Consider the following 27,961-nt stretch of genomic DNA (forward strand, 5'->3'; position numbering starts at 1 on the left):
TATGAAAAAAACAAACTTTGATTCTGTTCTGCTTTAAAACGTGTCCAAATGGTTTAATCCTAAAACCAGAAACATATTTTACTCCACATATGCTTTGATCCCTCAGTTACATTTCATATTATTGGCCTTCCTATCCTTCCTGAAATGATTCTGATTCACTCTTTTGAAATACCCCTCACAAGCTTTCCTGGATTTCCAACTACAGTGCAAAATCCTTCAGAGGAGGAATCACATCATAGAAGTCCAATTTATTTCCACATATATTTACTGAGAGCTAAGGATATTACCAAACAAAGCAATAATCTGATGGTGGTATTTACATTCTGGCAAATACAGACACATAATAATAAAAAATAATAAATAATACGCCTAGAAGTTCACATGCTATGAAACAAGGAAACTGTAGGAGAGGACTGACATTGTACTGGGTGAGGTTTAGTATAAACAATAAATCTCAATACTGTTCCTATTACCAACTTAATGCTTTTCATACACATCTTATAAAAGACATAAAAGTATAATCAATAAATAGCTTTTTTCTATAAAAATCTTTTTTTGTGATATCAATCTCTTCTCACTGCCCATTTTTCACTCAGCCTGTAACGCATGGATAATATGGATATAAATGTACATGTACATAGAGGAATATAGACATAGATACTGATGTAGACAGAGATACAGATGTTTGAGCTCCTTGACACATTGTCATTTGTCCTATCAGTGTTCAGTGATATATACTTGTTTGGACCCCATCCATTTTAGGAGATGAAGCATCTGTTTATCCTCTTAAAGGATTGACAATGATAAGAGTGAAGAAAGTATTACATCGGAAACAGAGTAAAGAGTCATGCAGTTAAGTTCTTAAGCAATAAAGAACATATGCATGCCACAAAACTGGGAGAGGACAGGGAGGAGACCAACAGTTGGGATACCAAGATATTTTTAAAAAATTCTTCAGGAGCATAGGACTGCTCTCTAGTTAGAGCACAAGTCCTTGTAGGTAGAAATACATTTGGGTTTTTGATAATCGCTGTCTACAACACAGCAGGCACTCAAAAAATAATGATTTATAAAGATTTACCATCAGATAAGGGATCCAAAATGTGTAAGAGTTTTTGACTTTCACCTTTTCAGCACATAGATATCACTTCTAAAATCCTTATAATCATGAATAAAATAATGGTATGTATCAGAAAAAGCACATGGCAAGCACAATGCTATGGAGTAGATCACCTAAGGAAGTGCAAAGGCACATTTCACTATTAAAGGACCCATTTCACTCTATTCAGTTATACTGAAAAATTAATTCTTTCTAGTGATTATGGACAGGCTCATTATATAATTAATGTATTTTCAACAAACCTCAAGGTGTTTAGATCATTTAACGAGGTGACATAAAGCATTGTGGTTGAGCTCCAAAACTATGGGTTTAAACTATCTGATCATTATTTGTGGTTAATGCTTCAAAAAGATGGCAACAGTGGTAACTGAATTCTATGTGTTAGAATGCTTGTTCCTTTACTTGTTAATTGTATGACTCTGGACGTGTTTTTATTATGGAATCTATCTGTTCTACAATTCCCTGTAAATTAGGCTAATAGAGTACTGGTGTGAGTTTCAAATATATTAATATCTGTAAAACAGAAGAATGTCTGCCAGTCTGTAACTCTAAATTAATCCTAAATTAACAGCAGAAGATGTTAAGTCCATACAGTTTACCTGTAATTTCTGACAAAGGGTTTACTTTTCCTCAAGAAACAATACCTTTCCCTGTCTTCTTTACAAAATTCTTTGAATATTGATTATTTCAAGATTTTCTAGGTCCAGCATTACACTGACACTAAAATCTGACAAAGAAGCCACAAGGAAAAAAATTATAGACCAATATCCCTGATAAACATAGATGCAAAAAATCCTCAAGTATTAGGAAACTGAATTCAACAATATATTAAGAGAATCAAATGGGATTTATTTCAGGGATACAAAGATAGTTCAACATCTGCAAAACAATCAATATGAAACACCATGTTAACAAAACGAAGGATAATAATTACATAATCATCTCGATATATGCAGAAAAAGCATTTGACAAAATTCAACATTCATTCATGATAAAAACTCAATGAAGCGGGTATAGAAAGAATGCATCTCAACATAAGAAAAGCCATATATGACTAGCCCATAGCTAACATCACACTCAATGGTGAAGAAAGCATTTTCTCTAAGATCAGGAAGACAACAAGAATGCCTACTCTTGTCACTTTTATTCAACATAGTAGTGAGAGTCCTAACCAGAGCAATTAGGCAACATAAAGAAATTAAAGTCACCCAGATTGGAAAGGAAGACATAAAATTGTCACTATCTGCAGATGACATAATATTTTATAAAGAAAACCCTAAAGAGGCCACCAAAAATTTTTATATTTAAAAAATTCAGTACATTGGAAGAATACAAAAATCAATATGCAGTAATTTTTCGGTTTCTATGCACTAATAACACATATCAGAAAGATCAATTTAAAAACACAATTTACAGTTGTATCAAAGAGAATAAATAGATAGGAATAAACTTAACCAAAAAGGTGAGAGACCTGTGCACTGTCAACTATACAACATTGATAAGAGAAATTGAAAAAGATACAAATAAATGCAAAGATATTTAGTACTCATAGATTAGAATTTATATTATTAAAATGTCCATACTATCTAAAGCAATACACAGATTCAACACAATCCCTCTAAAAATATCAATATCATCTTTCACAAAAATAGATCAATATTAAAAGCTGTATGGAACCACAAAAAATCTGAATATTAAAAGCAATTCTGCCAAAAAAGAAAAAAGCTGGAGGTATCTCGCTCCCTGATTTCAAACTATATTACAAAGCTATAGTCATCAAAGCAGTATGATATTAGCATATAAACACACACATAGATAAATGGAACAGAACAGAGAGTCCAGAAATAACCCCACATATGCACAGTAAATTAGTTTATGACAAAGATGCTTAGAATATACAATGGATACATGATAGCTTATTCAATAAATGATTCTAGGAAAACTGGACAGCCACATGCAAAAGGAGGGAATCCACCACTATCTTTATACCATACACATACATTTGATCAAAATGGATTAAATACTTGAATGCAAGCCTTGAAGAAAACACAGGTGGTAAACTCTTTGACATTGGTCTTGGCAATGATATTTTTGATCTGATACCAAAAGTAAAGGCAACAAAAGCAAAAATAAATATATGGAACTATGTCAAATGAAAAATCTTCACAGCAAAGGAAATCATCAACAAAATGAAAAGCAATCTGTGGAACTGGAGAAAACATTTGCAAATCATATCAGATAAAGGGTTAATATAGAAAATACATAAAGAACTCACAGAACTCAACATCACAAAAAACAATCCAATTTAAAAAATGTGCAGAGGATCTAAACAAATATATTTCCAAAGATATACAGATGGCCAACAGGTACATGAGAAGGTGCTCCACATTACTAATCATTAGGAAAACACAAATCAAAACCACAATGAGATATCAACTCATACCTTTTATAATGGTTTGTATCAAAAAGACAAGAAATGACAAGTGTTGGTGATGTTGTAAATTGAACCCTTGTGTACTGTTAATGGGAATGTAAACTGGTGCAGCCACTACAGAAAACAGTGTAGACATTCCTCAAAAAATTAAAAAGAGAACTACAATATAATCCAGCAATTCCACTTCAGGTTATTTATCTGAAGGAAATGAAAACACTAACTCTTTCTGATGTTTGCACCCCCATGTTCACTGCAGCATTGTTTACAGTAGTTAAGATATGTAAACAACCTTACTGTCTACCAATGAATGAACAGAGTAAAGAAAATGTGGTGTGTGTAATACACACACACACACACACACACACACACGTATATGTATATACATACACATATACACATTTATACAATGAAATACCATTCAGCCATAAAAGTGAAGTAAATCTTGCAAATTGTGGCAAGACATGGATGGACCTTGAGAGCATTATGCTAAGTAAAATAAGTCAGACTGAGAAAGACAAATACCATAGAATCTTACTTCTATATGGAAACTTAAAAATCTGAATCATACAAAGAACAGATTTATGGTTGCCAAAGGTGTGAGCTGGGTTGTAGGTGAAATGGGTGAAGGGGATCAAAAGGTACAAACTTAGTTACAAAATAAGTCATGAGGATATAATTACAGCATGTGACTATAATTAATAATACTGTATTGTATATCTGAAAGTTGGTAAGAGTAAATCTTAAAAGTTCATATCACAGGAAAAAAACTTATAAACATGTATGGTGACAGATATCAACTAGACTTATCAGTGATCATTTTGCAATATATACAAATATTGAATCATTATGTTGTATACCTGAAACTAATATAATGCTACATGTCAATTTTACCTCAATAAAAGTATAAAAATAAGAGATTTTCCAGATATACATTATTTGGAGTACATATGTAAAGCACATTACTAAAAGTTAAACACGAAATAATGACCATTATTTAGTACTAACAGTTCATCTTCAAAGTTTTTGTTATATATAGAAAAAAGAATTCCCTATCACACACTAACTGCCTCACTCTCTGCTTAGTGTTATCTATGACAAACATTTAACTGTCAGAAACTATAGAATACATTTACTTACAATGGACTTTAAGTTCTCTTCAGATTCCATTTGTGGAATTCTTTTAGTAAGAGGTGAAATATTATTGGAAATGAAGAAATCCTAGAGCAAATAATGGGCTGGGGTAGTGAATCTATTATTATCCCTTTGGGTCCTTACTAAAGCGAACTTTATTAAAAAAATTGTACTCCTGTTTCCATTTAAAAGATTCATAATGGTTGTCCTTCAGTGTTGCACCTTGTTTCACCCATCCATTGAAAAGTGGTTCTTATAAACCTCTGGTAAATTAAACATATTCTCTCTCTCTCTCTCTCTCTCTCTCTCTCTCTCTCTCTCTCTCACTCACTCACACACACACACACACACACACATACACACACACACAGGATGTGGGAAACCAGGCTTCTCTAAGAATTTCAAAACTTTCAGGTAGGTGGTGAAACAAATCAAATGATTAAGGCTGAGCATGGAAGAGAGCCATATATTTCATATAACAACGTGATCTCTCATACGAAATATATTAACTTAGATTAGCAATACTATATTTTCTGTCTTTACATGTTGGTCATTGGGTGCCAAAAATAATTTTCGTCTTTCCTTCTCCCAGAGTCTGCTTGGCTAACACGTACTTTGAGCTAAAACAGAACTCCTCAAGAGAAAGAGAAATCTTCCCTCACCCTGTCATTAGACTACAAATGGTGGTCTTTGTGCTCATTGGTTTTTAAAGCAAACCTCTTCAATGCACTTACTTGTTTCCTCTTATATCTCTCCCACAGGCTTAAAATTTCTTGAAGGAAATAACTATGGTGTATTTCTGTTGTCTAGTATCTAGCTCAACATTTGAAACAGAGTAACTGTTAACAGAAAAAACAAATAAGTATCTTAATACATAGACTTACAGAACTCTTTTACATTTGAGAAGTTACCTACTTACAGTAGTAGAAAACAGATTATGTTCTACCTTGCTGATATTTTTATCATTGCCTAGAAAGTGGCACAGATTACATAGTGAAATGGTAAAAATGGTAAAATGAAAACATCTTGATAGGTGTTTTTTATACAATATGTCCATGTATTTAACAATACTTCTCAGAATCTTTTCAATATCTCTTAGACCCAGGTAACTGGGGTCCCTGATCTGGGCCCGGGACTGCAGAACACTTGCCAAGGCTCTTCTTTGTCTATATCCACAGGGGCAAAGAGTCCACAGGCATAAGTGGACATACTCATCTGAAGCCTGTATGTTCTCCTCTAGGCCCTGCTCCTGATAAACTGTGTTTTGGGACTTCTCTGCCTAGAGATCCACAATATTACTTCTGGATCTGCTTTTGTCTTCCCCAATATAAAGGCTATTCATTTAGGATGTTCTTTAGGTTTCTATTGTTGGCCTTCTCATGGGACAATGATCTTTTTTATTTTACTCTCTGATATTCCAAAGGAATTGGAAGATGTTTATATGGATCTCAGGTCCAATTAATTTGGTATCAAGTATAAAATATTCCCCAGTTTAGGCCATGACTTTTCGGTTCAATCCTCAAATAAACTAATTTTAATTTTCTTGAAAATTATCTTTCCTTATTTATCAAAGGCACTGGGGTCTCCTGCTTTCCATACCTAATGGCTGTAATATTGTTCCTTCTTAATATTTTCTCCAGGACTTTCTTGTGCCAGCCTACAGTTCTCATCTCTATAGTTTTGATCAGTATCTCATGATTTTAATGCCCAGGCCTCAGGGAGAGAAAAATGTCTCCCCCTCCCCAGGATATTCAAGTTACTCCATTCAAACATGTGTCCTGAAAGAAAAGAAGAAAGAGGACAAGAATTTCCCTCTTCAGAGTTGGGTCTGGCTCTGACATAGACTCTGTGAAATGACATCACCCAAGAACTTATGACTCATCCTCCTCCCTGATGACTTTGCTGTGTTCGTCTGTGGTAGTTAGAACTGCAGCCCCCTAGACACATCTGAGAATGCTGCCATTGCTATGGCCAAACAGTGTGTACAAAATGAGAACTTGCAGGTGCAGGACACCAGTCTTTCAAAAGACTGTCACATAAAAACTATCTGGTCCTCACCTAAGTGGGTAGATGAGAGACTTCAGGAGGAACCTAGTAAGTTCCCAGCCATATGTTTTGTCATGCAGTCTTCCTTGACCAATCTCAGTGGACTTAATGTTGGTTTTCAGCTCTCACAGATCTAAAATCTCTAAATGGGATTTCTGGAATAAAGCTAGCTAGCTCAAGACTATGTATGTATGTGTGGCATGGCCTGCTTTCTTAATATTCCTAGGAAGTCTTCAAGATGAAGTGCATTTGGGTCAGAATGTACATTTTTGTGGTTTCCATACTTTTCTAAAAAAAAGCTGAAGTTCAATAATTCTGTAAAATAAAAATATGATAAACTGAACAAGTTACAGGTTTGCTTTTGCCTCTTGTCTGAAGGAATTATTTTGGTTATTGTTAATAAGAGTTTAGAAACAGGTTTTTAATTGTTTATCCAGACATTAATAAATAGACATATTCATTACACATCAAGCCTTCAGTACATGCATGATATGTATGATTTTGAAACATATCAAAATAAATCTTGGGACCCAAATGTAGAAAATCACATTATTTATCACAATATTTCAATGACCTTTGAAAATAAAATGAATCATATATAATTATATTTGTAACTAAAGTCTGCATTTTCCTTTGATTCTTTATAAATATATTGTTAAATTGCTAAGATTCTTGCGTATCTCCGCTAAAATAAACATAACATACAAAAAGCACATTTAAATTGTACTGTAAGATGAATAGTTAATATAGAAAATGTTTTATTTTGGCTCTTCTCTCAGAGAAGTTTTAAGCCTAAATATCTTTACGAATAATTTATTGTACATAACTTCTCATTATAAAACAGCTACTTACTAGCTGTGTGACCTTGATGAAATTATTTAAACACTCTGCCTTAGTTTTCTTAACTGTAAGATAGAGACAGGAATAGTACCTTTCTCACAGAGTTATGAGTAGGATTACATAACTTATTATATGTTAAGCTCTTAGAAGACTGATCACGATGGTGAGAGTGATGATGGCAATGATGCTAAGGCAACACATGTTTTTAGTCCTTGACTAGACAGGTTCCTGAAGAGACTGTACGAAGTATTAGGAGATTAACTGTCAAGGTGAGTTAGGCCATGTTATACACTATATATCCCTTTGGGTAAAATAATATTTATTTTATGTTAATGGGTTTGGGCAATCATTGAAAATGGTTGGACAACAGAATACTAATAAATTCAATTAATTATCAACATAGTTTGTGAGAGCATGTAATATATTTATATTTATATATATTTATAATATGAGAGGATAATAACAAGTAGAAACAATATGGTATATTTAAAACTACTTTCTATTTCTTACTTCAAAATTCACATTTATATAAGTTAGTTTTCAGGTGGATAAAATTTGATTAGGACTAAAAATAAATTCTAATTTTCCATTGTCTCAACATATAAAAATTAAAAAAAAAAAAGATTACAGTTTCTGACCATCCAGATTATTTGTTTTGTCTCTTAAATGGCAGTAAGTGCTTAAACAATGTAATGCACATTGATTGCTTTCCAATTTCTTTTTTTTGACTTTAAAATTTGCAATACAATGTTCACTGAGAAAAGTATACATACTGTTTGTTAAACTGTCACAAGATGAATACTTATGCTACAACCATGCAGAAGCTTAAAATACAGAATACTGCCAGTATTCCATAAACCCTGTTCATGCCTTTCCCAAATACCCCACCCCAACTCTCTTCCCCAAAGTAAGTTTTCTTGATATCTAATACTAAATTTTTACTATTATATATATAAATATATTAATTTATATGTAATATGTTCATAATTATATGAACACTGTATGTCTGGAATTATTTAATATTCCTTTGTGCCTGACTACAGTTTTTCCCAAAATTTCCCTCAAATTTTAATTGTAACATTTATTCATATTTCTTTGGTAGCCACAGTTTTTCATCGCCATTTTGCTTAATACTATAAGAGATGGACAGCTTTAGTCATTTGTCAAAGTATTAAATTAATACAAAAGTGAATGCAGTAATATGAAATTTACTCTCAATTTCACAGCAGAGTAGGTGAGAACTGGCAGTGATGAAAGAGAAAGAAGTCAAAAGATCAAAGAAAATGTTCAAGAAAATCTGATCCTATCTTAGTTCAGACTGTTGTAACAAGATACCATAGACTGAGTGGCTTAAATAACAGAAGTTTGTTTCTCACAGTTCATAGGCTTGAAGTCTGAGGTAAGTGTGCCAGGCTGGTGGAGCTTTGGTAAGAGCCCTCTTCCTTGTTTCCCCACAGGGAAGAAGAGAAAGGGAAAGTTTAAGTGTCTTTTCTTACATGGGCACTAATCCCTAATCAAAGACCTCACTTCCTAATACCATCATATTCTATCACATGAGGGTTAGGATTTCAACGTATCATTTTTGAAAGAACATGAATATTCAGTCCATAGCTACTTAGGATCAACTATCAATTTCAGTGATTTTGAACTTCATCACATTTTCTTATCTTATTCCATTTCATATTTCCCTTGTCTTCCTACAGATAAGGTTGTCCAGTTTAGCCAATAAAAAGTACAGGTCCCCAGCCAAATCTGAATGTCAGATATACAGACATTTTCTCTTTTTTTTAGTATAAGCATGTTGCACAGGATATACTTAAAGTAAAAATAAATTATTTTTATTTTCTGACATTCAAATTTAACTAGGGGCCTGTATTTTATTTGCAATCCCTACCCAAGGGATGACATACACATACTAATGTAAATCTGTTTCTCTGAAACATATATGTAATTCATTCAAGTTCCTTGTGTACTATGAACTCACAGTTAAGCATCTATTTGAAAAACTGATCTTATTTTCAGAGTCCAAATTAAAGGTTAAGTGGTTTAGGTAGTAACACTACTTTATATTGTATGCTATTATTCATTTTAAAAAAAAACAGTACTTGCAAATATAAAAATACTCAAAGTTTAGGGAAGTAGTTGTTGGTGTTGAGGAAATGGTCAATGAAAGCTCTCTCAATATCTCATAGAAACAAATGAGAATGAATTGAAGAAAGAAGAGAAGGATGGAAGGAGAGAATGCTGAATAAAAGGAAGGGAGGAAGGAAAGAGGAGTGAAGAAAGATTTTCTGTGAACAATCTAATAAGGAAAATAACTTGCTCATCAACCTAAATATTAAAAAGTGACAAGAAAGACAGAAGAAAGGAAGAAATCTGACCAAAGAATCTAGACATTCAAGATATGAATCAAAAAAAGGACATAAAAATGAAGAAGCCATAGATAAAAGACCAGTGTAAGCATTATTACACTTAAATATGAAATAATTTCTAGATAACAGTTCAAATCATTATCAAGAAAAACAAATATTTTAAAGGTTGAAAATGAAAAAAAAAATGATAGTGGAACTAACAATCACAGTTGAGTGGGAGGAAATGTGTGAGTGCTGAGAACCTAATTACAGCAGAGGCAAATTTGCCTATAATAAAGAAATGTATTCGAAAGAAATACAGTGATTCCAACTGCATTAATTTTGTCATAATATTTTGTTATTAATAGTTAAAGAAGTCTTTTCAGAAATAGTATTCCTTGCCTTGCAGATACTGAGTTTTAGCCATTTCTTCAATTTCAATTTAACTACTTTTCCTTAAACTAATTTAAGTACAGTTTAATAACCCATATTCAAATTTCTACATAGGATATAGCCAAATGTTTATGGAAGTATTTTAATCTACCCTAATTTTTTATGAGCAAAAAAAGGTGTCTGGAAAGATACTAACCTAATTTTAATAATGATGTCTATTTCTTGGTAGTGGAAATTAGAGCAATTATTTTAACTTTTTTTCTTTTTCTTTTCATATATTCAATTTGCTAAAAAAAATTTATCAGTTTTCCAAAAATAGTATTTTGGCTTTTTTTGTGAGAATAATAATTATTAGTAGCCAGGAACTTGCTTTAAGGACTGAAGGACAGAAAAAAAATTGTAAGAGAAGATTAAAGTAGGCATTTCATTATCTTTAAAAATATTCTAAAAGTAAATATAAAATTAGATTGTTGTGAAATAACCAGGACAACAACAACAACAAAAAACTGTAACAAGGTTCCATATCTGATTTCCTCATATATTTTTTTAAAGAAGCACCAGCTGTTATATGTGTTCTTAAGCTATTGGTTAAATAATCTTTATGGGAGGTTAGGGTACACTACTTTATGCAGAATCAGCAGTTTATAAAGAATAAAACAGCATCATGGTTTGTGTATGGATCATGAAATAGGAACTTGGAAATCTTTAAGCATTCTGAATACTAGCATAGATTTTCTATTAGCAAAGTGAATGAATTTTGAATATATTATTTGCAGTAATATAGATCCAGTACTAAAACCTTGACATGATCTACAACCACAAGTTAGTTATTTTCACCAATATCTTTTTTTAAGTTCTAATCTGGAATAAAGGCTAGAACTGAGAAAGCAAGTTATTACCTTGAGCTTATGTGAACCTTCCATCTTTCTTTGGGATCTGTCAACAAAAAGCCTCATAATTAAAAAAGGATAATGATGTGTTTCAGTGTGGAGACACCTGGCCACTAATTCAAGTGTTGATTTGTGATTTTCATATTGTGATTTTTATTTCTGTATTAACATCTGTTCTTTGAGATGACAAGTTGGTGTGGGAATAGGAGGCTCAACTATATTCCCGATTGAGTTAATCTGTGTTATATGATAGCCTATTAAAAAAAGTTGGCTTTAAAAATTCAGTGCTAATATCTATGTCACAGTTTTGCCCAAGAGGGAATTTTACTATGGTTTCCTGTGGGATATAGTAAATGCAAATAATATTTTAAACTGTCCTATATTAACAGATGGCCCAGAAGAGGATTTTGCTTCAGAGATTCCCACTTGATTCTAGGTTGTGCAGGGTGGGCTGAGATAATAACCATGGAAGCTCAAATCTCCTTATCCACATGGATTAGAAAAGGGGTATGTAGCCATATCAAGATTTGAAGACTTTGAAATACAGCAGCTGTGTCTCGAACCTACCAGATAACATTTTGGAAGATTAAAATGATGGGACTATGAAGAAAACAAAAGCCAATTACTGAGGGCCACCAGGGTAGTCAATAAAATTATCACAAGCAGTCACCGTAACAGATTAGGTCAAAAGAACACACTTTATAGCATAAAATAAGGCAATATTAAGAAATTAGTTATATGATAAAAGTTAATGTTTGGCAATCATTTTATTCAGTTCATTCTTTAAACATTTGTAAAGGAAACTGTGGGTATTTCTTGAATCTCAGGTCACTCTAAGGTATTGAAATCTGTTTTCCTCACATAGAAGTTCATAAAAATTATCTAAAGTTAGAAATACAGCAAGTGATCACTGTGTTTTTGCAAAGCTATCCTAGAGCATTGTCCAAAAATCCTGCCTAAAGTCAAAGGAGTTTCTCTGTTACTTGATTTTTTTGTTCGTTTGTTTGCTGTTTATTATGACCCAATGTTTGAAAGGTCAGATGTTACTTTGAAAAATACTGATAACTTGCAAGTAATTTTTATCTGGTAGAAATGCTAACAATTTCTATTTGTTAAAAAAAATAACCCTCAATAGGTTGATCAATAGATCAATTTGTGACTATATTTACAATTCTCCAATCTACTTTTAACTTTTTCTTCATTGACTCTGGTCTCTCATATTCTTTATAAAACCAGATTTACCATTCTGCTGCTTGCCTCTTTAGTGACATAAACAAATTTCTGACATATGCTCAATATATATATATATATATATTTTATAAAAGTCACATTTGTGGGTTTTTTTTTTAATGTGTGAAATGCTTACACTGACCCACTTGCCCATCAATATGAGAGCAGGAACTCTGTTTTACCTCTATTAGCTCCAATACTCTGTTGTAGCCTTCAAGGCACTTACTAGATTCTGTCTGTCTCTGTCTGTCTTTCTCTCTCTGTATATATGCATGTAATTTAACTTTGAAATATTTGTCTATATAGATATCTACCAGCTAAGACAAAATAGAAACTACTAGTGCAGATTCAGACTATTCAATACGTATGTGCAAGGAATAAGGGAATAAACTCAAAGCCATTTTACTTGGTTTCCTCAGGAAAAGGTTTTTCCCTAAGGAAGATTTAATGTCAAGGGGAAAAGCTCTCCTAGTAAACACACGTGAGGTTTCTTCTTTTTATCTTTATCTGACAGAATTTAAAACCTCTACAACATGCCTTTCAGAATTTTAACATGAAACCATTGAGTGTTCCAAAACACAGCTTGTGACCTGCTAAGATGAGTGACTATCATAATCTTACCCTTTCTGTTGGTTCAGCTGGATGCATTTAAACCGTGCATCATAGGCATAATATAGCTTAATCTTGACTGAAGCTGTCCTCAGAATTCTAGGGAAGGAGGGGAAGGTGGGTACAGGAAAAAAAAATCTTTTCAGGGTGGGAGATGGGGAGGCACTATATGCTAATTGTGGGTTAGTGACAAGATGACAGTAATTTAAACAAAAATGGGATCTACCTATTGAAAAACTAAGAATTGTATGTTTCCAGTCAGTCTATAAAATCCCCACAGCTGCCACAATCTAGTAAATGAGACTTCTCTATCCCTGTTGGCCACATACTTCCCGTTCCAGAAGTGTTCTTAGGACTCTAATCTTATCAACACAATGAAAACATGAGAATAGTTATAACAATTAGTAGATACCTAAATAAGTAGATACCTAAAGTGTGCTAGATATTATGCTATGTATTTAAGACAAAAAAACATTTAACATGAAAAGCAACTCCAGGCAGAATTAAAGAAATTTAGGCACAGACAAGTGAGAATTTGCCCAATATCACACAACTAAAGTGACTTTTATCCAGATGCCTTTATTTTACACTGGGCAAACTAAGTTATTTTTTAAAAATTGTGTGTCTCCTAATTTGGGCCATAAATTTCAAATTTCCCAATCTCTCCAACACTTATTTTAACCCCAACACACTCACACAAAGTTGTACAATAACAGGCTACTATTCTGACAGGAAAGTAAGTTTTAATTTATGGTAGATTCAGTTTCTTATAACTTCTGAGAAATAGTTTAGTCCAGAAAATTTATTGAGTTGAAGTAACAAGAGTTCTGACTCTGTTTTAAGAAAGCAGTTAAATAGAGAATGCAAAATAAGTTTCTATTATCAGAGAACAGAAAATTAAACACTAAACTATGCATAGTTAAACCTTTTTTTAATGACCACAACAAATTGAACATTTTAAATAATTGCTGAGAATACAGAAAGAATAGAAGCTACATCAAACAAGTTATCTGTTTCTTAACTAAAGTACTTGATTGGGCTTCTAAAATTAGAGGTGAGTGAGTCAGAAAAGATATTATTTCTAGTATAAAAATTTCCAAAAGAAAGAGTATTTTCCAATTACAATTATTAAAAATTTCAGGCTTTGGGTTATGTTTAGTTTGGGCAATATATTAACCTATTTTTCTAAGGATTTCTATTCTACTATATATCTTCCACTCATTTTTCTAAGCTTAGTCACTCCAATATGACTCTTTCTCTTGTTTGGTTCCACATGAAATCTAAATTTCTACCCTTATACCTCCAGTTTAGTTAGAGCCTTCTTTTTTCAGACCCATTAAATTTTATAGAAGTGATGTGGTCCCTATCCACATTCCCTAGAATATCTATTTAAATTCTCACTATTTGTCATGTTTAGACATACAATCAGCAGGTTACGTTATCTTTAATCATCTTTAAAACAATCTTGTAAGAGTGAAATTTGGAGAGATTAAAGAATTCACTCAAAATTTTGTAGCTACAGCTATTGTATTGTGGTTACAATAACTTTCGAAGATAGTGAAATTTGAAAGTTATAACCCAATTATTTTAAATTTTTTTCTATCCATTTTTCAAAATAAATCTAACTCCACCATCTTACACTTAATAACTATAGTGTATTCTCCCCCTTTTAAACGACTTTCTTCATCTAGTCCTTTTACATCCCAGAAAAAGGACAAAAACAATCTTAGGAACCTTTTTTAAAAATCATATAATAAAATGCCTTTCAGTTTTCTTATATTCATTCAAACTGAACTATTTTCTTGATTATAATGAGCCTCTTTCACATATATGTACCTCTTCTCAAGGTATGATCTTCACCAATACATATCAAGATACAAACTTTACAAAAGCTGAAAAAGGCTCAACTTCCACTCCTGGGAAGAAGGAATAGACATACTTATAACTATTTCTCCCACTAAATACAGTGGAAAACCCTGATCATTAAATATAAAACCAATATAAGCAGACTCTGGTTGCTGGAGAGAAGGAAAACCAGTTAGGCATCTCAGGACCCAGGAATAGAAGTGTAGTGAGTTTCTTAGGTTTTCCTTTTGCCTTATATCTCAGACTTGTAGAGGAAATAGATCCTAGCCTGCACATGTCAGTGGGCACAGTCAGAAAAGTCCCAACAAAAGGCTCCTTTCTCTCACTGAAGGACAAGGAAAAGGGAAAGCCTCAAAAGAAAGAAAATCTTACATAATAACTTCCCTATTCCACCCAAACACCACAGAAGAAACAGTGGTAACACCCAATCCATGCCAGCAAAGACCAAGTGGGGAGTCTGGATATGGACTCTCTTTAAAGTGTAGCAAAACACTACAATCCCCCAACCAGGTTGGTGTCAGAGAAGGCAGAGTAAGGAGCTAGGATTTTTAACCCAGTAGTGAGATAACTATTCCTACTTCCCCTGCTTGTGGTATCACTAAAGACCACATGGAGAGCCTGGACTTCAACTGACACTTATCTCTACCAAGGCACACCTACCCACCAAAATGGTGTCATCCAGTGAGAACTTGAAGAATTGGTGAACTTGAAGATAAAATGACAGAAATATGCAATCTGAGAAAACAGACTGAAAAAAATAAACAGAGCTCCAGGGATCTGTCAGATCTAATATTTATGTACTCTGAGTTCCAAACGGAAAGGAGAAAATGGGCAGGGCTGGAAAAGTACTCAAATAAATAATGTATGAAAACTTTCCATATTTGGCAAAAGTAAAAAACCTACAGATAGAAGAAGCTGAAAAAAACTCCACAATTAATAAACCCAAAGTAATCCCTATCAAGACAAATCACAGTAGACCTTTTGAAAACTGAAACCAAAGAAAACATCTTAAAAGCAGCAAGAGAGAAATAACATCTTACCTATAATGGGAAAACAATTCAATCAACAAGATTTTTTTTTCTCAGCAATCGTGGAGGCCAAAGAGAAATAGCAAAACATTTTTCAAGTGTTGGAAGAAAAGGACTCTCAAAATTGAATTTTCTTTCCAGCAAAAATATGCTTAGAAGTGAAGGGGGATTCAAGACATTCTTAGATGAAGGAAAACTAAGACTATGTGATCAGTAGACATGCCTTTAAGAAATAAAGAGAATTCCTTAAATAGAAAGAAAATGAACAAAGAAGGAATCTTGGAACATCAAAAAGGAAAGAAGTACAATGGAAAAAATAAAAATATGAGCAAATTAATTTTCTGTCTCCTCTTGAGATTTTTAGACTGTGTTTGATGGTTGAAGCAAAAATTATAACACTGATTAATACAGTTCTAAAAGTATGCAGAAATAATATTTAATACAATTATAAATGGGGAGGACAAAGGTGGGACATAAGTAGATAAGGTTTCTAAATTTGAGTCAAAATGGTAGAATACTGAAAACAGTAGATTGGGTTAATTTGTACATATTTATTGTAATACCCATTTATAGTGACCACTAAAAATTCTCTAGAAAGAGACACACTCAAAAACACTGTAAATAAATCAAAAAAGAATTATAAAAGTGACCAAGTAACTCACAAATGAACAGAAAACAGAAAACAAAGATAAAGGAGAGAAGAAATAGAAAACAAAAAATAAAATGGAAGAATTAGGATTAACATGTCAATAAATATTTTTAATGTAAATTAAATATCAACTAAAAGATTGAGAAGCTTAAATAATAAACTATATGCTGCCTGCTACAAATTTACTTCAAATATTAAGATAATAAATACACTGAAATTAAAGGGATGGAAAAATATTTCATGCAAAGATTAACCAAAGGAAAAAGGTATAGCTACATTAATATCAGATAAAATCTATTTTAGATCATGGGAAATTACCAGAAAAGGGAAGGAAATTGCCTAATAGTAAAAGGTCCAACCTACCCAGAGGCCATACCAATCCTAAATGTGTGTGCACTTAAAAAAAAAAAAAAAAAAAGGCTGACAATGATATGAAACAAATAGCAATTGAATTAAAAGAAATAGATGAAACCATGGTTATATTTGTTGACTTCAATACTACTCTTTCAATGATTCATAAGACAACTAGACAGAAAAACAAGGGTACAGAAAAACTAAACATTAGCCAACAAGATCTAATCATTTATACAGCACCCTACCCAACAACAGCAGAATGCACATTCTTTTCAAGTGACATCGGGAAATACACCAATGTATATCATAGCCTGGACCATAAAACAAATCTTAGTAATTTAAAAATAAAAACCATACAGTATGTCCTCAACAATGGCATCACCCTAGAAATCAATAAAAGAAAAAGATAAGAAAATCTCCAAATATGTGGAAAATTTAAAAATCCATTCTAAATAATCCATTGGCAAAATAGGAAATATCAATAAAAATCACACATTAAATTAAATGAAAATACATATCAAAATGCATACAAAATAGCTAAAGCTGTGCTGAGAGGGAAATTTATTGCACTAACTTTAATTATTCACCCAGAAATGTAAGTCAAGTTTAATATTCAAAATTAATGTAATCTAATATATTAATAGGCTAAAGAATAAAATGCCTTAGAATAAAGGTATATTTCAAATAATAACTTAATCTCTCACCTGAAGAACCTAGAAAAAGAACAAAATAACCAAAGATATTCACAAGGAAAAACAGAGCAGAAGTAAATAAAATTGTAATGAGAAAAACAATGGCCAATTCTTTAAAAAAGATAAATAAAATCAAGAAACCCCTTGTACGACTGGCAAAGTAAAAACAGAAGAAAATACCAATTACTAGTATCCTGAATGACATAATAGATTTCACTATAGATCCCACAGACATCAAAAAGACAGTAAGGAAATAATATGAACACTCTTTACTATAAAAATAATTTTGACAAATGACATGAAATAATTCTTCAAAAAAACACCAATACAGGTAATTCTTGATTTTCAAAAGTTCACTTTGTGCCATTTAACTTCTACAAAAGCCCTACGTTAGTACTTGTTTATGCTAACTGAAAGAAAGCCAGACTATTTTCAGTTTTATGGAAAAAAGCAAAAGGTGAAAAGTGTTCAGAGCTTGTTTTGTAACAGGCTGCTACAGTGCCAGTGTGCATCCTGAGCCACAAGAGTAGTGACCTCCTTTCCCAGGAACTACACTGACCATCTCAGCATCAAGCCACCATAACTCTGAACTGTGTCTGTGAGCATCTATGCTTTGTCTCAATTGATTTTGGGCATCAGCTAGCAAGACGTTCTACAGTAATTCCCTTTTTACTCTACACTATATTGGCTTAGGAAAGGTTTCATAGGAATGTTCTAGTTTCAGATAGTGGGGGAAACGTATACTGCAACACACCCACTAGGAAAGGTTACTTAAAATTTCCTTTAATTTTTAAACTCCCAAAAAAGAAATCTCTAAGTATAGATAGGGTCATTGGAGAATTGTGCAAAATCTTAAAATAGTAATAGCACTAATTCTACACAATACAGTCCAGAATAAAGAAACATAGGATAAATTTCTCTGTTTTATGAAGCTAGTAATACTGTGATACAAAAATCTGACAAAGTACAGCAAAATAAAAATATAAATCAATATCTATTATGAATTTAGATTTTAAAATTCTAAACAAAATATTAGAAATTTGAATTTAGCAATTTTTAACAAGAATTATACACATGGATGAAATGAGGTTATTCCAGGGATGCAAGACAGGTTCAATAAATGTAATCCACCATATTAAGCAGTTCTATCCATCACAATAAGACAAGAAAAGGATACAAATGGCCTAAGATTGGAAAGAAATAAAACTCACTATTTAAACAAATTGACAACCTACAGAATGGAAGAAAATATTTGCAAATGATATACAACTGACAAAGGCTTAATTTCCAGAATATATAAACAGCTCATACAACTTAACAACAACAACAACAACAAAACCCAATCCAAAAATGGGCAGAAGACCTAAACAAGCAATTCTCCAATGAAGACACACTAATGGCCAATAGGCACATGCAAAAATGGTCAATATCACTAATCATCAGAGAAATGCAAATCAAAACTACAATGAGGTATCACCTCACACCAGTCAGAATGGCCATCATTCAAAAGTCCACAAATGACAAATGCTGGAGAGGCTGTGGAGAAAAGGGAACCCTCCAACACTGCTGATGGGAATGCAGTTTGGTGCAGCCATTTTGGAAAACAGTATGGAGATTCCTTATAAAACTAAAAACAGACTTTCCATATGATCCAGCAATCCCACTCCTGGGCATATATACAGAAAAACTCTAATTTGAAAAGATACATGCACCCCAATGTTCATAGCAGCATTATATATAATAGCCAAGACATTGAAACAACCTAAATGTCCATCAACAGGTGACTGGATAAAGTTGTGGTATATTTATACAATGGAATACTACTCAGTCATAAAAAAGAATAAAATAATGCCATTTGCTGCAACATGGATGGACCTGGAGATTGCCATTCTAAGTGAAGTAAGCCAGAAAGAGAAAGAAAAATGCCCTATGATATCACTCATATGTGGAATCTAAAATAAAAGAAAAAAAGAGGACACTAATGAACTCATCTACAAAACAGAAACAGACTCTCAGACATAGTAAACAGTCTTATGGTTACTCAGGGGGGTAGGAAGGGATAAATCTGGGAGTTTGAATGTATGTTGAACACTTTTCTGCAAGTTAAAACTATCTGATACTACTCAGCCATAAAAAGGAATAATACAATGCCATTTGCAGCAACATGGGTGGACCTGGAGATTGTCATTCTAAATGAAGTAAGCCAGAAAGAGAAAGAAGTATACCATATAATAATATCAGTCATATGTAGAATCTAAAGAAAAGACAAATGAACTTGTTTACAAAACAGAAACAGACTCACAGATACAGAAAACAATCTTATAGTTACCAGGGGAAAAGAGGGTGGGAAGGCATAAATTTGGGAGTTTGAGATTTGCAAATATTACTATTATATAAAAAATAGATACATAATAATTTTTTTCTGTATACACAGGGTACTACATTCAACATCTTATAATAACTGTTAATGAAAAAGAATACGAAAACAAATATATGTATGTATATGTATGACTGGGTCATTATGCTGTACATCAGAGATTGACACATTGTAACTGACTGTACTTCAATAAAAAAAGGTAAGTGAAACTATACTATTTTCATTACTAAAGAGTAAATACACCTAAAAGCTCATTTTGCAGAATACTTAATATTTTACTTTACATATAAAATCTCAGCATGTGGTCTTAAAAATAGAGATTGTACTAGATCAGCTGATACATGAGAGAGATTTTACCATCTATCAGTGAGGACAGAAAGCGCTATTCAACAAATGATCTTGAATTTTGAAATTCATGTATGATGAAAAAGAAATTCCACACATAATAAGAAATAAGAAGACATAGGAAAAAGACAGAATTCTGAGAACAGAAAGAGAGGGAAAGGAAGGAGCTGGGGAAAGAGGGGGAGAGAGGTGAAGGTGGGGCAAGACAGAATGAGAGATCCAAAAAGCTTTTTCTTTCAGGGATGCTGGTTTTAGCTCAGCATCTTGCCAAATGTGTGGCAGAGTGATTGCAGGAGTATTCTAAAAGCTCACCATACTGAGAATTACTTTTTCTAGTACTATAATGTCATACTTAGTGACTTCGAACATTTTAAAACTAAAATAATAATTTTAAAAATAAAATTTCAGATTCATTTTTATATCTTAAAAATAAAAAAACAGTACAATTATTCAAAAATGAAACACTTTGGTGCAAATCTAACAAAATATTGTCAGTATTTAAATACCGTAAGTTAGAAAATAATTATGAAAAAAAATCAAAGACTATCTAAATAACTAGAACTATTGTATTGATAGTATAGGAGACTAAATATAGGTTATGATGTCAATTCTTCAAATTGTTATCTGAGTTTAACATTATCCCTAAAATTAATCCTTGTAATATTTTATGTAGACAAAAAATAAGATTCTAAATTTTATATGGAAAGGAAAATAAAATACCTGAAGTGGGAGACAGATATATCTATGCAATTTCAAGATTTATTATATGGGTAGCCTATGTGGTATTGGCAAAGGACTAGACACATAAATCAATTAATCAAAATAGAGAATCCAGAAACAGAACCACACAAAAATGCCCAAGTGATTTTTTATACAGGTGCAAAAGCAATTCAATGCAGAATGTGTAGCCCACCGCTTAACAATGCAGGAAAAAAACTGGCTATCCAAAGACCAAAACATGAACCTTGACTTAAATCTTTACATTTTATATGGAACACACTCAATATCGGTCATCTATTTAAATTTAAATAGTAAAAGTGTAAAACTTTTTAAAAATAGAAAAAACTGAGATCTATGGTAGGTGAAGAGTTATTTGATACCAAAGAATTTGATAAACTGAACTTTATCAAAATTAGTTTTGCTCTGCAAAAGGCCTTATAAGAAGATGAAAAGATAAAGTTCAAACTACAGTCTGGGAGAAAACATTTCCAAACCACATATCTAACAAAATACTAGTATCTTAAATATATAATGAACTCTCAAAACTCAACAATGAAAAAATCCAATTCAAAATGGGGAAAGATAAAGAGACATTTCATTGAACAGGATATACAGAGAGCTAATAAGCACCTGAATCTCCAGAGAATTATGCTGAGTGGAAAAAGGCAATCCCATTTATGCTTCCATTTCTGTAACATTCCAGAAAAGACTGAATTAAAGAAATAGAGAACAAATTAGTGATTGCCAGAGGAGATAGCAGGAGGGAAGTAGGTGTGACTTTTCAATATCAAATTGAAAGATCTTTGTAATAATGGAAATTATCTTTATCTTTGCATAAATTTCAGTATCTTGGTTTAGATATTGTACTACAGTCCTGCAAGATGTTACCATTGGGAGATATTGGATAAACGGTCTATGTGATCTCTCTGCATGTCTCACAAAGTCATGTGCATCTTCAATAATCTCAAAATGTTTATTAAAAACAAATCAAAACTAAAATATATTTATAAACGGTTAATGTTACATAATACCTTCAGCACAACACATAAAATCTTCTATATTCTTCCACTTACTATATTATGTTTTCTATTTTCATTATGTATATACATGGGTTATTGCCTTTAAAAGAGTGTAAGCTCCTGGTCATACAATTACTTATACTTCCACTCCCACTCCTACCTTCTGGTTCTTTTCCAGCATTTATGCAGAACATTAGTAAATGTCTGAAGATGTCAATTACAAGCTCTGTGATCTTGAAAAATTCAATTAACCAACCTGAACCACAACTCCAGTGACTAAGAGCAGTAATTTAACCTACTTAACTGCAAATGTGATTAAAAGTATTGGGTTAGGTAATATGGTCCCAGGGTTTCATAAACAATATAATGTAATTTGATATTCTTATTGCTATTATCAGAAAATAAACATAGTAAATACTTAATCAAATGTCAAATCAATAATGTAAATGAGTAGTTAAACCAGCTCAACATACATAAAGGGTATAAAAAGAGCTTTCTTTTACCAACAGTGTAGGAGAGTTCCCTTTTCTCCACAGCCTCTCCAGCATTTATTATTTGTAAACTTTTTGACGATGACCATTCTGGCTTGTGTAAAGAGATACATCCTTGTTGATTTAATTTGCATTTCTCTAATAATTAGTGATGTTGAGCATCTTTTCATGTGTTAAAGAGCTTTTGTTTTTATTCACAAATTGTACACTCATAATGGATATTCAGTAAGGAAAAAAGTTGAACAATAGATCACTATGGCAACATTTTTAATGAGCCATTTTAATAACATGACGTGTTTCCTTGATTTATTTTTTCCAGCCAAGTAGCCATTCTGTAGAGAACTACAAAGAATTAAAGTTCTTTCCAACTAACTCTTGTTTTCTAGAAATAAATTACAGATTTTTCTTACTCATGATGGGGTTATATCCCCATAAACCTATGGTAAGTGGAAAATATTTTAAGTTAAAAATGTCTTTAATGAACCTGACATACAAAACATAATAGCCTAGCTTAGCCTATCTTTACATGCTCAGTATACTTACATTAGCCTTCAGTGGGGCAAAAGCATCTGACACGAAGCCTTTTTTATACTAAAAGATTAAATATCTCCTGTAATTTATTGAATACTGTGCCAACAGCTGAAAAAATGGTTTTATGGGTACAGAACAGTTGAAAGTGTGTTGGTTGTTTACTCTTGTGATTGTGGACTGACGGAGCTGTGGCTCACTGCCCCTGCCCAGCATCATGGGAAAGGATCATACTGCATCTTGCTAGCCTAAGATCAAAATCCAAAATTTGAAGTAAGGCTTCCACAGAGTACATATTCCTTTCTCAACATCACTAAGACAAAAATCTGTTAAGTCTAACGATCAAAATCAGGGACCCTCTGTGTTCTCTTTAACTTTTTATTAACAATTTCTGGCACACAACCTTTGCTCAAAAGGTGCTTTTGAGAATAAAATAAACTTATAAATGAGCTCAGTGTGGTTTATCTCAACATACTCCACCACTGCTTGAATGGTGTTTGTCAGAATTCAAGAGACATTTGACTAATGAGCCCTGTATGATTTTAGACTCTAAGGACATCTTATTTTCTGATGTATACTCCCCAATGATTAGCATAGCATGGGTAAAAATATTTCATGACTGATTGGACTTATAAATCCCTCATTACAGTGTTTGTCTTTCGTACTATCAGCCATAAATTTTTGGAAAAGAAATATTTATGAAATAGATGCTTAAATGTTGAGGTGAATGACTCATTCTGAGGATAACATTTTATCAGCTCCACAGCTTTAATATTTTCTAGTGTTTATAATGCACTGATACATCGTTGTTCAAATCTAAAACTTAGTGCTTAAATTTTATCTTATATTGTTTTGTTACATAAATTTAAACTAAATCTCTAACTGAAATCTCTCATTTGTGAAATAAATACAGCCACACACAATACAAAAGGACGCTATTTACCTATTTCTTCATGATTGCTAAAATACTGATTTATAATGATAAAAGCATTAAGAATTCATGAAAATATTTTACTGTGCCATTAAGTTCTAAGATATATAAATATACAGAATATAAGTTAAAGAAGATGAAAACCTACATTATTCCATTCTTGGAAATTGTCAATCTAGTGTTATTTAGCAATCAATAATTCAATCATTCTTTACTTTTTAATAATGTAACAATTTATGGAAATTCTAAGGAAAAAGTAAACTATGATCAAAGAAAGACTTAAATGCTTTTGTATCAATAGAAATCAATTATACCTTTCAGTTTTCAATGTGTGAATTATTCATAGTATTTCTTACCTGGCTGTCATTTACCCATTGATTTATAATTAAGAAAATCAAGCCAAAATTAATGTTAAACAAGCAAAAGTATGGGCAGGAAGTCTTGATTTTTTAATGAATTCTCAAGTCAAATAAAAACAATTCAGCATCTACTTAATTGGTATGTATAAAACGTTAATCTCACTTTTATCATAAACATATTTATTGTAAAAATATTGATATTCACTGTGCTGAAAGAAAAGCACCTGTCTACAAGAAATCTTAATGGGACTCTCTAAGCAGAAAAGAAAGGGCCACAACTAGAAATATGAAAATTATGGATGGAAAAATCTCATTGGTAGAGGCAAATATACAGTAAAGGTAATCAATCAACCACATATGACAGTTACTAGAAAGGTTGAAAGACTGAAAGTTAGGGGAATGGAAAAAGATATTTCATGCATATGGGAAAGAAAAGAAAGCTAGGGTAACAACTCTTATATCAGAAAAATGGATTTTAAAACAAAGTTTGTAAAAAGTGATAAGGATATTACATAATGACCAAGGGATCAATCCATGAAGTAGATATAACAACTGCAAATATATATGCATCCAACATAGAAGCACCTCAATATATAAATCTAATATTAACCAGCATAAAAGTAGAAACTGACTGTAACACAATAATAGTAGAGAACTTTAACACTCACTTACAGACAGATCATTCGGACAGAAAATCAGTAGGGAATACTGGGCTTAAACAAGGTACTAGAACAAACAGACTTAATAGATATACGTAGACCATCCCATCCAAAAGCAGCAGACTGCACACTTAAAGTGTACATGAAACATTCTCCAGGACAGATCACATGCCAGGCCATAAAACAAGTCTCAGTAAATTAAGGAAAGTTGAAATAATATCAAACAACTCTTCTAACCACAATGCTATGAGACTTGAAAACAACTACAAGGAAAAAAAACTGCAAAGCACTATTATGTGCAGGCTAATTAAAATGCTACTAAACAACCAATGTAGCACTGAATAAACATAAGAAGAAATGAAAAAATGCCTTGAGATGATGAAAACAAAAACATAACAATCCAAAAATCTATGTGATGCACTGAAAGTACTTCTAAGAGGGAAGTTTATAGCAATGTAAGTCTACCTCAGGAAATAAGAAAAATCTCAAACAATTTAAACTTAGATCTGTAGTAACTGCAAAAAGAACAAACAGAACCCAAAGTTAGTAGAAGTAATCACAAAGATCAGAGCTGAGGGGGAGGGGAAAGATAGGAGTAGGAGATTAAGAGATACAAACTATTATCTATAAAGTAAATGAGACAAATGATATACTATGCTACACAGGAAAATATAGCCATTATTTTATATAACTTCAAATAGAGTAAGCTATAAAACATATTAAATCACTATGTTGTCTACATGAAACTAACATAATATTGTAAATCAACTATAATTCAATTTTAAAAAGGATCAGAGGAAAACTAGAGACTAAAAATATATTGAAAATATAAACAAAACTAAGAACTACTTTTCTGAAATAATACAATTAATCAAACTTTAGCCAGCCTCATCAAAAAAAAGAGGACCCAAATCAATGAAATCAGAAATGAAAAGTAAGAACTTACAATCAATACTACAAAGAATCATAAGAGATTATTATGAACAATTATATGCAAATAAATAGAAAACCAATCTCCCAAGACTGAACCAGGAAGAAATAGAAAATATGAAAAGACAAATTACTAGTAATGAAGTTGAATTAGTAATAAAAAAATTTCCCAACAAACAAAAAGTACATGACCAGATGGCTTCACAGGTAAATTCTACCAAAAACTTAGGAAGAGTTAATACCTATACTTCTGAAACTATTCCAAAACATTTGCAGAGAAAGGAATGCCTCCACACTCATTCTATGAAGCCAACATCCCCCTGATACCAAACTAGACAAAAGATATCACCTCAAAAGAAAATTACAGGCTAATATCATTGGTGAACACAGATGTAAACATCTTCAACAAATACTAGCAAACCTAACTCAATAATACATTAAAAGGATCATCTACCATGATCAAGTAAGATTTATCCCAGTGAGTGATGGAGGGATGGCTCAATATCCACAATCCAATTAATGTGACACACTACATTAACAACTTGAAAAATAAAAATTATATGATCATCTCAATAGATGCTAAACACTCTTAACAAAGTGGGCATGGAGGGAACATACCTGAACATAATAAAGGCTATATATTACAAACCCACAGTTAACATCATACTAAAAGATGAAAAGATGAAAGCATTTTGTGTAAGATCAAGGCAAGGATGTTCACACTCATCACTTTTATTCAACATAGTGTTAGATGTCCTAGCTATAACAATCAGGAAAGAAAAATAAGTAAAAGGAGTCCTTACTGGAATGTAAGTAAAACTGTCACTGCAGATAACATGATACTATCAACAGGAAATCCTGAAGACACCAAAAAAACTACTAGAACTCAATGAATTTGACAAAGTTGCAGGATACAAAATTAAAGAAAGCTGTTGCACTTCTATACACTAACAGTAAACTATGAGAAAGAAATCAGAAAATACAATTTACAACCACATCAAAAAGAATTTAAAAACCCTAGGAATAAATCTAACTAAGGAGGTAAAAGACCTGTACTCAGAAAACCATAAGACACTGATGAAAGATACTGAAGATGACACAAACAGATGTAAAGGTATACTGTTAATGGATTGGAAGAATTTATATTGTTAAAATGAGCATAGTACCAAGGTAATCTAAAGATTTGCAGATACTAACTACTATATATAAAATAAACAGCAAGGTCCTACTGTATAGCTATATTCAATATTCAATACCTTGTAAAAGCCTATAGTGACAAAGAATTTGAAAAAGCATATATATATATATACACACACACACATATATATATACACACATATATATATGAATCACTATGCTGTACACCAGAAATTAACATTGTAAACTATAATTAAAATTACAAAAAAATTACAATGCAATTCAAACCAATGGCATTTTTCACAGAACTAGAAGAAATAATTTTAAAATTTGTACAAAAACACAAAGATCTCAAATAGCAAAACAATCTTTATAAAGCAGAAAAAGCTGGAGGTACCAGTTTGATTTCAAACTATACCACAAAACTGTAGTTATCAAAACAGTATAGTACTGGTATCAAAACAGATACATCAATTATTAGAATAGAGAATCCAGAAGTCACCCAACACTTATATGGCCGAACAAGGCAAGAAAACAACGGGTAAAAGACAGTCTCTTCAACAAGTGGTGCTGGGAAAGTTGGACAGCTACATACAAAAGAATCAAACTGTAACACTTTCCTACACCATGCTCAAAAATATATTTCAGTCTTTAATCCATTTTGAATTTAAGACTTTAAACCATAAAATTTCTAGAAGAAAACACAGGAAATTCTTTGACACTGTTCTTAGTAATATTTGGACCTGCCTTCTCAGATAAGGGAAACAAAAGCAAAAATAAATAAATGGGACTACATCAAATTAAAAAGCTTTTGCACAGCAAAGGAAACTAT

The 27,961-nt window shown here is 32.1% G+C and overlaps 1 long non-coding RNA gene across 1 annotated transcript; it reads right to left on the minus strand.

Annotated features, from left to right (window-relative positions):
• Positions 1–1,972: 1,972 nt before the first annotated feature.
• On the minus strand, positions 1,973–26,679 carry LOC116657277. The gene is made up of 3 exons (XR_004312389.1): positions 26,580–26,679; positions 23,985–23,989; positions 1,973–2,118 (listed from the first exon to the last, which is right to left on the minus strand). It is a non-coding gene; the product is annotated as an uncharacterized LOC116657277 (long non-coding RNA).
• Positions 26,680–27,961: the final 1,282 nt, after the last annotated feature.

Source organism: Camelus ferus, chromosome 2 (genome assembly GCF_009834535.1).
Source record: "Camelus ferus isolate YT-003-E chromosome 2, BCGSAC_Cfer_1.0, whole genome shotgun sequence".
Taxonomy (NCBI): Eukaryota; Metazoa; Chordata; class Mammalia; order Artiodactyla; family Camelidae; genus Camelus; species Camelus ferus.